This window comes from Cervus canadensis, chromosome 30 (assembly GCF_019320065.1).
Source record: "Cervus canadensis isolate Bull #8, Minnesota chromosome 30, ASM1932006v1, whole genome shotgun sequence".
NCBI classification, from domain to species: Eukaryota; Metazoa; Chordata; class Mammalia; order Artiodactyla; family Cervidae; genus Cervus; species Cervus canadensis.
The window spans coordinates 17701450-17718037 of record NC_057415.1 but is presented as its reverse complement, the minus strand read 5'-3'; the positions used below and the strand labels follow the sequence as shown (position 1 = coordinate 17718037).

General features: G+C 44.9%; 1 protein-coding gene across 6 annotated transcripts in view; it reads right to left on the bottom strand.

The window, feature by feature from the left end:
• WNK2 (WNK lysine deficient protein kinase 2) overlaps positions 1 to 16588 on the bottom strand; it is a 144299-nt gene that overhangs the window by 102088 nt on the left and 25623 nt on the right. The gene's annotated exons all lie outside the window — the stretch shown is intronic.

Below are 16588 nucleotides of genomic sequence, written 5' to 3'. Positions count from 1 at the left end.
TCTCGGGCCTAAGACCACCCAGTCCCCCCACCACCCCAGGCCCCTTCCAGACGCCTGCATCTTGGGCCTGAGTCCAGCCCCTGCGCCTCTCCCAGCTGTGTGGACCCCAGTCCTGAGCCCTCACACCCACGAAGGCCTCTTCCAGCCACACAGAACTGGCAGCCCAAGTCCCGCCCCTGACAGGGCTTCCTCCGGCCATGCAGGTGCAGGCAAGCCAGACGCCACCCGCCTCCAAGGCCTCTCCCCCGGCTGCGCCAGCCCCTGTGGGCACACCAGTGGAGGCCTACGCCCCAGCTGGCCTACATGGCATGTGTGCTCCGGGCCAGCCTCAGGAACAGATGCTAGTGAGGGGAACACATGAGGCTGACAAAGCAGGTCCAGAGACCTCTCTGGAGGTCTTGGAGGGTCTACTGGGGAGGCAGGGGTAGGCTGTAGCTTACAGTAGAAGGAAGAACACTGGAAGAGGAGGCATGGAGAATATTTTATTTTTTATCTTTTTTCTCAATAACTATTCATTTTTATTTATTTATTTGGCTGTGCTGGGTCTTAGCTATGTCACATGAGAGCGAGATCTTTGACTTTCCTTGCTGCAAGTGGAATTTTTAGTTGTGGCATGTGGGATCTAGTTCCCCAAACAAGGATTGAACTCAGGCTCCCTGTAACGGGAGCATAGAGTCTTAGTCACTGGACCACCAGGGAAGTCCTAATTTTATGTCTTTATCTTTTATTTTTATTCTTTTTCTAATTAATTTTTAAATTGCTTTATTTTCTTTCTTTTACTTTTTTTTTTTTTTGCTGTTATCATTTTATTTTGTCTTCTTGTTTAATTTTTAGAGTTATTTCTCTAATTTATAATTTTTACTTTCCTAATTTTATCTTACTTTATTGTTTGGTATTGTTCTGTTCTTTTCTGCTTGTTGCTTGCTTTTCTTTCCTTTTTGCTGCACTTTAAGGCTTATTGGGCCTTAGTTCCCAGGCCAGGGGTTGGGCCTGAGCTCTCTGTGGTGGCAGTGCCAAGTCCAAACTGCTGAATTAACAGAGAACTTCAGGTCACAGGGAAATTCGTCAGTGTGAGGTCTCCCAGAGGTCCTCATCTCAGCACCAACACACAGCTCCACTCAACTGTCGGCAAATTCCAGTGTTGAACTAATCAGGTCAAACAACCAGCAAGACAGGAACACAGCCCTGCCCACCAAAAACAATGGGATGACAAAAAAATATATGTTACAGATGAAGGAGCAAGGTAAAAACCTTACCAAATAAATGAAGAGGAAACAGGCAACCAATCTGAAAAAGAATTCAGAGGAATGATAGTAAAGATGATTCAAAATCTCAGAAATAGAATGGAGGTGTGGATCAAGAAAATACAAGAAATGTTTAACAAGGACCCAGAGAACTAAAGAATACAGAGTGATGAGCAACACAACAACTGAAATGAAAAATACACTGGAAGGAATCAATGCAAAATAACTGAGACAGAAGAATGAATAGGTAAGCTGGAAGATCAAATGCTGGAAATAACTACTGAGAAGCAGAATAAAGAAAAAGGAATGAGAAGAAATGAGGACAGTCTCATAGACCTCTGGGACATCACTGAACACAACACTGAATTATAGAGGTCTCAGAAGAAGAAAAGAGAAAGGGTCTGAGAAAATATTTGACAAGATTGGTCGAAAACTTCCTTAACATGAGGAAGGAAACAGCCACCCAAGTCCAGGAAGCAGAGACTTCCCTACTCAAGGAGATAAACCCAATGAGAAAGACACTGAGACACATATTAATCAAACTAACAAAAATTGAATTCAAAGAAAATATTAAAAGCAGCAAGGGAACAGCAAAAAGTAACACACAAGGGAATCCCCAAAAGGTTATCAGCTGATCTGGCAGCAGAAACTCTGTAGGCCAGAAGGGAATGGCAAGATATGTGGCTGATGAAAGGGGAAAACCTACAAATAAGATTATACTAGCCAGCAAGGATCTGGTTCAGATTTGATGGAAAAATCAAAAGCATTACAGACAAGCAAAAGCTAAGAGAATTCAGCACTTCCAAACCAGCTTTACAACAAATGCTAAAGGAATTTCTCTAGGAAACACAAGGGAAGAAAAAGACCTATAAAAACAAACCCAAAACAATTAGAAAATGGCAATAGGAATATACATATCAATAATTGTCTTAAATGTAAATGGATTAAATGTTCCAACCAAAAGTCTGGCTAAATGAATAAAAAAACAAGACCTGTATACATGCTGTCTACAAGTGACCCACTTCAGACCTAGAGACACGTACAGACTGAAAGTGAGGGGATGGAAGAAGGTATTCTACGCAAATGGGTATCAAAAGAAAGCTGGAGTAGCAATCAGATAAACTAGACTTTAAAATAAAATAAAGACTATTACAAGAGACAAGGCAGAACACTTCACAATGATCAAGGGATCAATCCAAGAAGAAGATATAACAACTGTAAATACTTATGCACCCAAAATAGGTGCACCTCAAAACATATGGCAAATGTTAACAGCAATAAAAGGAGAAATCAACAGTCATACAATTATAGTGGGGGGATTTAACACCCCACTTATACTAATGGACAGATCATCTAGACAGAAAATAAATTAGGAAACACAAACTTTAAATGATACAACAGGCCAGACAGACTTAATTGATACTTAGAGGATATTCCATCCAAAAAAAACAGAATACACATTCTTCTCAAACGCACACAGAAAATTCTTCAGGATAGATCACATCTTAGGTCATAAATCAAGTCTCAGTAAATTTAAGAAAGTTAAAATCATATTAAGCACCTTTTCCAACCACAATGCTATGAGATTAGAAATCAATTATAGGAAAAAACCTGTAAAAAGCACAAACACATGGAGGCTAAATAATATGCTACTAAGTAACTAAGACATCACTGAAGAAATCAAAGAGAAAATTGTAAAAATACCTAGAAATAAATGACAACAAAAACATAACAACCCAAAATCTACGGGATGCAGCAAAAGGAGTTTTAAGAGGAAAGTTTAGAGTAATTCAATCCTATCTCAAGAAACAAGAAAAATAACAAATAAACAACCTTATACCTAAAGCAACTAGAGAAAAAAGAACAAACAAAACCCAAAGTTAGTAGAAGGAAAGAAATCATAAAAATCAAAGAGAAATAAATGAAATAGAAAGGAATGAAATAATAGCAAAAATCAATGACACTAAAAGTTGGTTCTTTGAAAAGAAACAAAACTGATAAATTGTTAGCCAGATTCATCAAGAAAAAAAAAGGGAGAGGATTCAAGTCAATAAAACTAGAAAAGAAAAAGAAGAAATTACAACTAATACCACAGAAATACAAAAGGATCATAAGAGATTATGGTGGTGGTTTAGTTGCTAAGTCGTATCCAACTCTTGTGACTCCATGGACTGTAGCCTGCCAGGCTCCTCTGTCCATGGGATTCTGCAGGCAAGAATACTGGAGTGGGTTGCCATTTCCTTCTCTATAAGAGACTACACAAGCAACTATAGGCCAATGAAACAGACAACCTGGAATAAATGGGCAAATTCTTAGAAAGGTACGATCTCCCAAGACTGAATCAAGAAGAAATAGAAGATAGTTTTAAACAGATCAATCACAAGTAATGAAATTGAAACTCCAATTAAAAATCTTCTGACAAACAAAATCCAGGACCAGATGGATTCACAAGCAAATTCTATCAAACATGTAGAGAAGATCTAACAGCCACCCTTCTCAAACTCTTTCAAAAAACTGCACAGGAAGGAACACTCCCAAGCTCATTCTACAAGGCCACCATCACCCTGATACCAAAACCATACAAAAAAAGCACAAAATAAGAAAATTACAGACAAATATCACTGATGAACATAGAGGCAAAACTTTTCAACAAAATACTAGAAAACAGCATCCAAGAACACACAAAAAAGGATCATACACTATGATCAAGTGGGATTTATCCCAGGGTTCTTCAATACACATAAACCAATTAGTGCAATAACCCGTATCAACAAATTAAAGAATAAAAACCAAATGATCATTTCAATAGAGACAGAAAAAGCTTGTAACAAAATTCAATATCCATCCATGATAAAATCTCTCCAGAAAATGGACAGAGCAGGAACCTACCTCAACATAATAAAGGCCATATATCACAAACCAACAGCAAATATTCTCAGTGGTGAAAAACTAAAAGCATTTTCTCTTAACATCAGAAATAAGACTGAATAAGAATGTCCACTCTCACCACTATTATTCAACATAGTTTTGGAAGTCCTAGCTATGAAGAAAAAGAAATAAAAGGAATTCAAATTGGAAGAGAAGACGTAAAACTGACACTGTAAGTAAATGACATGATACTATACAGAGAAAATCCTCAAGAAGTCAGTAGAAAACTACTTTAGCTAATCAATGCATTTGATAAAGTTGCAGGATACAAAATTAATGTACAGAAACCTCTTGCATTACTATACTCTGATGACAAAAGTTGAGAAAGAAATATCAAAGAAAGTCCCATTTACCACTGCAACAAAAAGAATAAAATATCTAAGAATAAATCTACCTAGGGAGGTAAAAACCTGTACTCAGAAATCGATATGACACTGATGAAAGAAATCAAAGATGACACAAACAAATGGAGAGATATACCATGCTCTTGGATTAGAAGAATCAATATTGTGAAAATGACTATACTACCCAAAGCAATCATTAGATTCAATGCAATCTCTATCAAATCACCAATGGTATTTTTCACAGAATTAGAACAAAAAAATTTACAATTTATATGGAAATACAAAAGACCCCAAAGAGCCAAAGCAATCTTAAGAGAAACAGAGCTGAAGAAATCAGGCTCCCTGACTGCAAACTATACGACACAGCTTCAGTCATCAAGACAGTATGATACTGACACAAAAACAGATATGTAGATCAATGAAACAGGACAGAAAACCCAGAGAAAAACCCACACACCTGTGGTCACCTAATCTATGACAAAAGAGGCAAGAATACACAATGAAGAAAAGACAGTCTCTTCAATAACTGGTGCTAGGAAAACTGGACAGCTACATGTAAATGGATGAAATTAGAACACTCCCTAACACCATACACAGAAATAAACTCAACATAGATAAAAGACCTAAACTTAAGCCCAGATACTATAAAACTCTTAGAGGAAAACACAGGAAGAACACTCTTTGACGTAAATCACAGCAGCACCCTTTTTGACTCACTTCCTTTACTAATGAAAATAAAAACAAAAATAGACGAATAGGACCTAATTAAACTTAAAAGCTTTTGCAAAGCAAAGGAAACCATAAACAAGACAAAAAGACAATCCCCAGAATGGGAGAAAATATTTTGTAAATGAAGCAACTGACAAGCGACTAATTTCTAAAATATACCAATAGCTCACACAGCTCGACATAAAGAAACAGCCCAATCAAAAAACTGGTGGAAGACCTAAACAGACATTCCTCCAAAGAAAACATACAGATGGCCAAGAGGCATATGAAAAGATGGTCAGCATCACTAATTTTTAGAGACGTGCAGGTCAAAATCACAATGCAGTGTCCCCTCACACTTGTCAGAATGGCCTTCATCGAAAATCTACAAACAATAAATGCTTGAAAGGGTATGGAGAAAAGGGAAACCTCTTGCAGTGGAAATGTAAACTGATACAACCACTATGGAGAGCAGTATGGAGGTTCCTTAAAAAAACTGAAAATAGAACTACCAGATGATTCAGCAACCCCACTACTGGGCATATACCCTGAGAAAACCATAATTTAAAAAGGCACATGGCACCCCAATGTTCACTGCAGCACTATTTATAATAGCCAGGACATGGAAGCAACTTAAGCATCCATCACAGACCAATGGATATAGAACATGTGGTCCAGGGGAATTCCCTGGTAGTCCAGTGGTTAGGATTCCATGCTTCCAGTGTAGGGGGCATGGGTTCGATCCCTGCTTGGGGAACTAAAATCCCACACTCCCCGTGGTGTGGCCAAGGAAAAAAGAGAAGACGATGTGGTACATATATACAATGGAAAACTACTCAGCCATAAAAAGGAACAAAACTGGGTCATTTGTAGAGATGTGGATGGACCTAGAATCTGTCATACAGAGTGATATATGTTGGAAAGAGAAAAACAAATACTGTATATTAACACATATATGTGAAATCTAGCAAAACAGGACAGACGAACCTATCTGCAGGCCAGGAATAGAGAATCTTTGTGGACTTGGGGGGTGGAGGGGAAGTGGGAGTGGGTTGAATTGGGAGGTTGAGATGGATATGTATATTGCTAGTGGGAAGCTACTGTATAGTGCAGGGAGCTCAGTTCGGGGTTTGGGGGTGACCTAGATGGGTGGGATGGGGCGGGGGGGCCAAGGCGGAGGGAATATATGCATACATATAGTCAGTTCACCTCATCGTACAGTAGAAACTAATACAACATTTTAAAGCAACTATATCGAAATTAAAAAAAGAAAAAAAAAAAACCCCTCTGAAACCTTGCTCCCTCCACACCCACTTACTGAGTATTATTAAAAGAAAGAAGCATCTGTTTACTTTTAATTTACACATAACTTTGAGGACATGTCCACAACCACAACAGATGACAACCAGAAAACAAGGAAACAATGACATGAGAGGCAGAGAAGAATAGCAGAGTCCCAGCCACATCTGCGTCAATGCTAGAGGACAGAGAAGACACACCCCCTGGGGCCTGGGAACACCTTGAGCACTGAGCTGGGACCTCAAGGTTAAACAGGGAACTACAACCCCACCATCACAGTACGGGGAGGCACCTCTGGGGTGTCACCCATAAGTATGCCCAGTCACATCTTGGGAGGAAGACACGGACTCCCTCAGCACATCCCCACACACCAAGCACCTTCCTTGCCGTTGATCCATCTGCTCTAGCATTACCCCGATCCCAATCCACCACCAACCCGGCCACCTGTCTCACCCCTTCTCTGCAGCCTAGATCCTGGCCCTTCCCTTCTTAAATCCCTCCAATGGATTCCCACCAGAGAGCACTCAGAACACCCCGAGAGTTCTGCCGCTTTCGACTTCACCTTATGGGTGAATCTTACCCCTAGAGGCCCCAGGACAGCCTTCTCCCCAAGCCTGAATATATGCCCCAATGTCGCCTCCATCACAGCCCAATCAGCCTACAAAGCCCACCCTTCACCCTCCCACCAGGAGAACTCTCAGAAGGAAACATAAATACAAATGAACACAAACCATCAAGTTTTTGAGGCGATCTAGGAAGACAGAAATGGATGCATTTCAATGAAGAAATCAGAGCTGAAAAAAAAACACAGCCCAAGACCTCTCAGGTCCTTTGAAAGACCCCATGATGAGATTAGCTGGTTAAGGAATTCTATCCCAAGTGGCACTGTACCCACTAGGCATTCTCCTGCCCACCAAGCCCACCTCAACAAACCGTCATCAGACAGTCCAGGTACAAGTGGGACTGGACAGAATAATCACCAACAAAGCAGAGACACACCAAGACTGAGTCTAGAAAAACAAGCCATTCAGGCACAAAAGCAACTTCCCCCAAAATCTAGCTCATGTCCTCATAAAAATCCAAGAGCCTGACACAAATAAATAAGAGCAGCTTTTATTTAAATAGGAACAATCAAGGAAGAGCTTTTGCAAATTAAAGCTCTGTATTTTAAGAATAAGATATTCGGTAACCCAAAGAAACAGTAAATACAAAAAAGTTATCATTTCACCAAGACAATAACATGGAAACATGTTCTGCTCATCAAAAGCGATACTTTTAGAAAGTCACCAACATATTCTCAATAGGTGCATTTGACATGGAGTTACATCCAGAATATAGATAAAACTCCCATACCTCAACAATAGAGACATGAACAGAAAAGTCACAAAAGATGCAGAAAAGGCCAATAAGTACTTGGAAATGTGTAAAGCACCATGAGTCACCAGAAAAATGTCAATTAAAAGCACAAGATACCACTTCACACCCACCAGAAGGGCTAAAATAAAAAGATGGATCATTCCAACCACTGGGCATCCGAGAGCAGCTGAACTCTCTGGGCACACAGCTGCTGGAAATACAAGCTGGTACAAGCCTCAGATAGAGAGCCCTTGGCAGGGTCACCCCTGCTCTAGATCCAGCCACTCCCCTTCAACTTTGTTGCTGTTCAGTTGCTAAGTCATGTCCGACTCTGCAACCCTACGAACTATAGCCCATCAGGCTCCTCTGTCCATGAGATTTCCCCCACAAGAATACTGGAATGGGTTGCCATTTCCTTCTTCCAGGGATCTTCCCGGACCAGGGATCGAACCTGCGTCTCCTGCTTTGGCAAGTAGATTCTTTACCACTGAGCCCCCAGGGAAGCCCAGCTCTACCCCTATTATCCCCCTGAACTCTAAAGAAGGCAAAACTCACACACGGGGTTGAAACCAGAAAAAGGGCTTGTCTCTTGGGTGAGGGGAAATGCAGGAGCTGAGAACCTGGCGGGGGTGGGGGGTGGGGAGAGAAGGATGGGGGGTAGTGGGGCGGGGGGATGAGGGCGTGACAGAAACATTCTACACTGTAACTGAAGACAAAGGTTACACCTTCCCACGCATATGTCAAAGCTCATCATGTATACACTTGAGATCTGTGTTTCATTATATGTAAGTTATACTGCAATTTTTCAAATGTAAAAAGTAAAATGAAAGCATTAGAAAGCCAAATAGATAAAGAGAAGAAAAACATCGAGAGACACAAAAGAACCAGCTGGAAGTCCTAACAACACAGGACAGGAGTTCTAGGAGGAGAGAACAGGTATCAGGAAAGAGGACGATAGCAGAATAGCATTTCCCTGAGCTAAAAGGAGAACTATTTAGAATAAAAGCAAACGCTGCCACCGAATCAATGAAAAACGACCCACCTCCAGTCTCATTCCAGAAAGAAATCAGATTCCCAAGGACTGAGAGTAAGTCCTACCTCCCAAGGAACACCCAGACAGGCACCCAGTCTCACTGGTAATACTGGCAGCATCCTCAAAATGCCGACTCACACCTGGAGTTCTATCACCCGCCAAAGGGACATCAAACCATGAGGCCCAAAGACTTATTCTCAGACATTTGAGAACCCAAAGGTTACTTCACAGCACCCCAGGTGAAACAGCTACTGGAAGTGTTTCTGCAAAACACAGAACACAAAAGGGAACTTGGCGAAGCCCCACTGGCCCGCAGTGGGTGCCTGAACTTGGCTGCACGATGCCCAGAAGCCAGAAAGGACACGGCGTGCACCACTGTGCCGCTCCCAGACCCAGCAGCCATCTGGGCAATGACATTTCAGTTACATTTCAGTTACCAGACTTTCTAATGGTCTAGTCATTTATTCTAAAGCAAACTCACAGGATTACTTATAATATTATTACTTATAATAAAAATTGTTTTTGCCAGTATTTCAGCATCAACCAACAGTAAAGCAAAAGATTTCATTTGAGTGCAGAGCAAAAGGTTCATGTTATAAATAACTAGCAACACTGAGAGGGAGAGGAAAGGGCCCGGCATATGCTACAGTTTTCATTTTCAGATGCCAGCTAAACATGGTAAATTCAAGACTCAAGTGTAACACAAAAGTCAGATCTTTAACAACAGCGCCTCTTGGAGCTGGACTGGGTGTGGAAGTGGGAGGGAGCCGACCTTATTTTCTGTTCTAAGCCACTAGGCTATTTTTAACTAGGTGACACAGTGCTCGATAATTTAAAAGGTCAGCTGGCATGTCCTCAGAGCACCGTCCAGAGCTGCCTGCAGTATGCTGCCCAGCGTCCCTTCTCTCAGAGCTGGCTGGGGTCCTTTTTCAGTTTGTTCATTGCTGGCTGGCCCCATCAGCTCAGTGACTCCATGGAGGCAGGACCACCACAGCGACTGATGCATTATCACTGTTTGTGGAGTGATTTCATTCACTGATGTGCTGGGGGCTCAAGTCATAAATCGGGGTAGGAAGAAAGCACATAATCCCTTTGAGGCCCCCAAATCCTGCCAGAGTCAGGTTGTTCTGGAGGTCTGAGGAGGAGGTGAGCTCTGGCTGGTCACATAGTATCGCTACGGGACAGTTCACCCCCACCAATCAAGAAGGTGAGGTCTCTTAGACCAGCCTCTCTCCCACCAGATCCCTGGTGGTGGGTAAATTATTGGTAAATAATTTATTGGGTAAGGATGGTGAAAGTCAACCAGATGATAAAGGATAAATGTATTCTGGGACAATGCCGGCCCTTTTCTCCTATAGGAAAAAGGTCCAGCCAGTCACAGATGGCACCCTCTGAGTAGGGGCAGGGAGAAGAGATGGCCAAGGTGGTCAGAGGAAGAAATCCCTGGATCTAATAGGCCCTCCCAGCCACCGAGGGGTCACCAGCTGCCCCCCCAGCATCACACGAGTGAGGGCTGAAATCATCAGACCCACAGGGCCACCCTGGCTGTTCTCAGGGGATTCTGCTACCATCTCCTTTCTCCATGCAAAGCCAACCAACCCCATGAGGAGCAGAGCTGCCTGGCCACATTAAGTCCAGCCAGGGGAAAGGCAGGATCCACACATACAATACAGAGAGGGGACATGAGCAGCTGGGAGAGTGTCAAGAACAGCCAGAGTCCTAGGGTTGACAATCTGGACCTCTCTTCAACCCCATCTGGTCATAAAACAAAGTCTCGAGGGTCTTTGTTGAGAACAGTCCCATGTACAAGGAGTCACCTGAGGACAGGGGCTCCAGGAACAGAGTGGGCCCAAGGGTGGGGGTCACTGGCCCTGCAGTCTCTGCACATGCTAGGCCCTAGATACCACTGGTGGGCAGAGCCTTCCCACATCTAGAGGATCTGACCCAGGCTCAACCTGCTGCAGAGCCTGCCCATTCCTCGCCACTCTCTCACCATAAAACAGAGAGAAGGCATAGAGCCTCGGGTCCAGGGAGGAGTGGGTACACAGGGAATGGAGACGTCAGTGGAGAAGAGGACACTGCTCTGTCCCTGACTCCTACTTCAGGCGAGGATCCCTGCACCTCACTCAGTCAACCGATGGTCACTGAGGCTCTGGGCATGCAGGAAAAGCCGTGGACAACCTCAGGTACGGCAGGGATGGCAGGCAACAGAAACACACGCAATTACACTGCCCCAAAGACCAGAGCAAAGGGATATGCGGGTGTGCCAGCTGGAGGCACCGTGAGCCAGAGGACACCCCCAATGGCCTGGGGAGAAGGCCGCCCCCACCTACCCAGGGCACTGGCAGGGCAGGGATTCCGGGAGGAAGCATCCTCTATGAGGGCGTGAGGTCTCAGAGGAGTGGGCTGATTGTGGTCCACAACCCGGCACAGGGGCTGGTGGCTGCAGGGACAGCATCCAGGTGCTGGCTCTGCCCCAAGGCAGGTGGCTCGGTGGGGCTGTCCTGACCTCTCTCAAGAGCTACGCTCCACCTGGGCAGCAAAGGAGAGGCCTGGACAGACAGTAACATCACACACATTGGGCTGTGACCTGTTACACATTGGGCTGTGACCTGTTACACATTGGGCTGTGACCTGTTGCCTCTAATACTTACTGTATTCACTTCTTTTAAACTCGAGTGCTCTCTTCAGCTGCATCTAAGCAATAAAATACACGAACTCACAAAAAGGGAGGTATGTTTTTTTTCTAAATCATTTCCAAACAAAGGCATCAAAGAGTGTGTAGTCCAGAGCATGAGCGTGCACCTTTCCACTCTTTGATCAAAGAATACAGTTTTCCTTTGCTTCCGAAAAAATGCAAGATAAACTAAACTGAACTAAAATAAAGACACCATTACTGAAGTGAAAAGTCCTCCCACTGCTACCATAAGATGAAACCCCGCTTCTCAGGAAGTACAGACCCAACGTAAAGGGTCCATGGAGTCTCAGAAAAAGGAAGATCCCGCTGGGCACTGAGGCTGAGAGTAAAATCTCAGTGGACAGACAGGTCAGGGAGGGCTGGACACTCCAACACTCACACTTTCTCTGTCATGGGTGCCAACAAACTTATAATTGCTGAGAAGGAAATGTGAACATCACCATCCAGCCTCTCATTGCTTTTATAAACAATACTATCTCCTTTAGGGTGGAGGGAGGTTTAGGTACACAAATGACTCAAAATTAGAGTCTGTAAGGGCCTTTGCTCTTTTAAGGCCACCCAGGCCACTGCCCTTCCCACGAAAGGCAGAGCCACCAGTGGCCAGCCCCACCAGACACCACTCCTTCTGCCACCTACAGAGGACTGTGTAAAACTAGGTGTCCTCACCACATGCGAGTTGGGATACAACTATGTCCCAAGTTTAACGAGCTGTAAAGGACGTCATCTGCAGCATACTGGAAATAGTGTCATTATTTTAATGCTCTATGAAATGGTTCCCATGGAACTTCATAGTCTCCTAGCTGTATTATAAAAATACACAAGTAAAAGCATCTCTAATATAGTCCAGATTCTTACTTTCACTCCACAGACCTAATATAATACAGGTTTTTCCTAAAAGCCTTTATTGATCACCTGACCACACTTCTCTGTCACAAAATGATGCATATTGGAATTTAGGGTTTTTATTTCCTATGGTCATATAACTTTCAGGTCCAAACACTTTTCTTATGCACTGAGTTATTATTATGAAACAGCAGTGCATAGTTGATCAAACAAATAACAAATGTGACTGAACATGCATTTTTTACTGAGCTGGGTGGAGCCTTTTCCCTATCATTTCACATATTCTCCATGCTGCTGCTGCTGCTAACTCACTTCAGTCGTGTCCGACTCTATGCGACTCCATAGATGGTAGCCCACCAGGCTCCCCCATCTCTGGGATTCTCCAGGCAAGAGCACTGGAGTGGGCTGCCATTTCCTTCTCCAATGCATGAAAGTGAAAAGTGAAAGTGAAGCTGCTCAGTCGTGTCCGACTCTTAGCGACCCCATGGACTGCAGCCTACCAGGCTCCTCGGTCCATGGGATTCTCCAGGCAAGAGTACTGGAGTGGGTTGTTATTGCCTTCTCCCTATTCTCCATGGGTGAATCTTAATTATCACTCGACTGAGGCCGAGCCAGCATCAGTTCTTTCACCTCTGGTTCTAATCAGCCAGCAGATGGGGTGAGGGAGCAGTTACAGGCCCAGCACAGACCAGTTCTTCAGGACCAGCTGGTAGCCCCACCAGGCCCGCCTCCATTTCTGTAAACATAGCAAAGTGTGCCAAGCCCATCCCCAGACCCTCACTGGGGTCTACTGTCACTTTTTACTCTGGGCAGGGCTAGAGGTGAGGTCTGGCAGTTGTGGGGGTGGGTACAGGAGATGGCCCCTTCCTACCCTTTAGGAAGCCCTTATTCCGGGCATGAACACAGTGGGTCAATTTTGAGATGGCCCTTTATATTGGGCATTCCTGGGGTGGAGGCCTCTGCACCATGCCCCACCCGAGGCTCTGGGTCATGGGCAGGCTACACCCTACCCCAGGCCGGCCCATCCTCCTCATCACAGGACAGACAGGGCCACAGTGAAACTGGCAGGAGCTGTCACTATTTGGTAAGGACAGGTGGAGAGAAGGAGCCAAACAGGGGAAGAGGACCAGACCAGGGCTGGGGAACATCTCAGGGAGCAGAGAAGCTGCGGGGAGGAGGGAGGGGGTTGCGGATAGCACCTGATCAGAGACAGAGCCCACCGGCATCCTCAAGGGCAGGCGCTCGCTGAGCAGGACCCGGCCCTTTGCAGTATCCAACCCCAAGCCCTCTAGTCCGTGAAACCTTTCATGGGACCTCAGGCCTCACACAGGCCACAGACAGACCTGAACCCGCCCTGCAGACAGTCCCAGATAATGACAGATGGTCACAGCCAAGACACACTTCCTCCTATCACAGCGGCCTTGAGCAGGTCTCCCTGGCAAGTCGTGGGGAGTCAGCCCTCCACGGCCTAGCTCGCCCCCCCTGGCCTAGCCATGGGGTCTTAACTATACAGTTGTGGTCTCACCACACCTCATTCCTCTCCATACAAAGGGAAAGGATGGAGGTCTTAGGGAGGTGGCGCCACAAACTCAGGTCTGTTCTCTCCTGGAAGCAGACAAACAAGAGAGAACAGAGCAATGGAATAACCCTGGTACGCTGGGCCAGAGCAATGGGTCATCCATTGTGGTGTGAAATGCAAATAGGAGGTTAGTGAGCACGGGAGCTAGCTCCTGGCCTGTGCCAATCCCACTGGCCACTCCCTGCTCCTGCCCTGGCTCCCCCTCTACCCTTCAAGCAGGAGAAGTCATCTGAGGTGGCCCCAAGGCCCAGCAGGCAGAAGCTCGGGAGCAGTCACCCCCAGTACCTGACCACACCACGTGTCTGGTTTCTAGGAAGGGCCGGCTCCAGCCCAGGCCACGTCCCCACAGAGACACCTAAAGATAGATGTGGATGCACCATGGACAAAGGTCAGTCGAGGTGAGTACCTCACCAAGGACAGTGCCTGAGTGAGAAGTGGGACAGGACAGCAAACGCTGCCCAACGCCAGGGCCACGCTGCTGACAGGTCACTCCTTTGGGGCCTCCTCATTGGCCCCATGTCCTATAAAGGATCTTCCTGTGGCTAGGGCACCCTACTGTAACAGTAGGGTCCATGGTTCTGTATCAATCTGCTGAATGCTATGGACACTCCCCCAGAAAACAGACCCTCCCCCACATACCTCCAAGCCCAGGAACACCTAAACCTGCAGCTTTGACTGCTCACAGAAGCAGAAAGGAAGGAAAGCCCAATGCTTCGTACTGCAGAAGGTCCCATCCAGCCAAGTCCTCTAAGCCCCACCCCACAAAAAAAGTGGCCCAGACTCACTCCACTGCTGTCCAGAGGCCTTGGGCAGTGCAAGTAATCTAACAAACAGAGCTAAGATGACCACACGGGCCTGGTGGCAGATTGATGGCCTCAGGTTAGTGTCTGCTGAGTGGACATGCTCCCAGGCCTGAACATCCATGGCATCCCTCTGGGCCAGGCACTGCACCAGGGTGCAGGGCGTGGAGGGGAAGCGGGGTCGGGGGAGAGGTGGTGTCCCCTCTGTACCAAGATACTAGGATGCACATCAGGAAGCTGGGGATGTCCCTCTGGGTCAGGTGATGCACCAGAATGCAAGGTGGAGGGAGGCACTGACAGATGGACAAGGCATGAGATCAAGGAGACAGAGGACCACAGACAGAGGCTCAGGGCTCTCTGGGGTGAAAGAAAGGCCAGTGGCTCCCATCTGCCCCAGTCCTGTGAACCAACTCTTTGGTTCCTCCTCGAGATGCTAGCAAGAGCCCTGGGGCCTCAGTGAAAACAAGATAGCAGGCAAGGGGCAAATATATGTGAAATGGGCAACAAGCTCTGGGTCTGACTCCTCTGAAGAGAAGGGAACCTCAGACTCAGCCACATTCTCCTCTAGAGTTGTGTGGCCTAAGACTATAGCTATGAGTCACATGTGGCTATGAATACTTGACATGCGGCTAGTACAAACTGAGATGCAATCTAAGTGTAAGATACACGCTAGATTTCTAAGACACAGCATTTTTTAAAGTAATTTTTTAAGTCTCGTTAATCATCTTATTTTAATGACAAGCTGATCCTTGAACAATATGGGGGTTATGGTCAATGACCCTCTACACAGTTGAAAATCCACATTCAAATTTACAGTTGGCCCTCCATATTCAAGGTTCTGCATATACAGATGGAACCAACCATGGATCATATAATACTGTCACATGTATTTACTGGGGAAAAAAAAAAAGATCCACATAGTAAGTGGGCCCATGCAGTTCAAACCCACATTGTTCAAAGGTCAACCATACATGTTAAAAGAGATATTTTTGATATATTAAGTTAAGGAAAATGTATTATTAATGTTAACTTTACTTGTTCTTTTTATACTTTGAAAGTGGCTTTTAAACTATGTATTACATATATGGTTCACAATAAATTTCTCCAGGACCGTGCTGCTCTACCTCGGAGCATCGGCACTACTACTGATGCTCTAGACACTGAAGGGCTGGGCAGGGCGTCAGCAGGATGAAGGGTCTGCTGCGGGAGGGAGGCCTCAGTGAACACCCAGGCTTCAGTCTAGTCCCCAGAAGGCCTAAGTGCTAGGAACACGGATAAAAGGGAACAGAGCAGCCCTCACAACGGTTGAAGCTCAACTTTGAATCAGCTTAATTCCAGACTCGATTAATACGATCTCCTCTTATTCTAACTGCCTCTGGGAACAAAAGTAAATCTTCTCTACAGAAAGACAAAATCACCCACAGCCTCCCTCAAATATCTCCATAAGTTTTAAACACAGCCATCAGAAATGGCCAGACAGACTAGGAGACAAGGCCAAATGATAGAAAATCGAGAGGAAGAAAAATGACAACAGCCGAAACCAGACAGTGACAATGAACTCCAGGAGGACTCAAATATTACTTATTAGACACAGACATTAAAATCCTGATTAGTATGGTCAAGAAAATAGATAGAGAGACCAATAATTTCATCGGAACCAAAATCTATGGAATAGAAATCAGATGGAATCTAAAACTAAGAAATGAAAATGGAAACTCAATATACAAGTTTAACAGCAGATTAGACACAGCTAAAG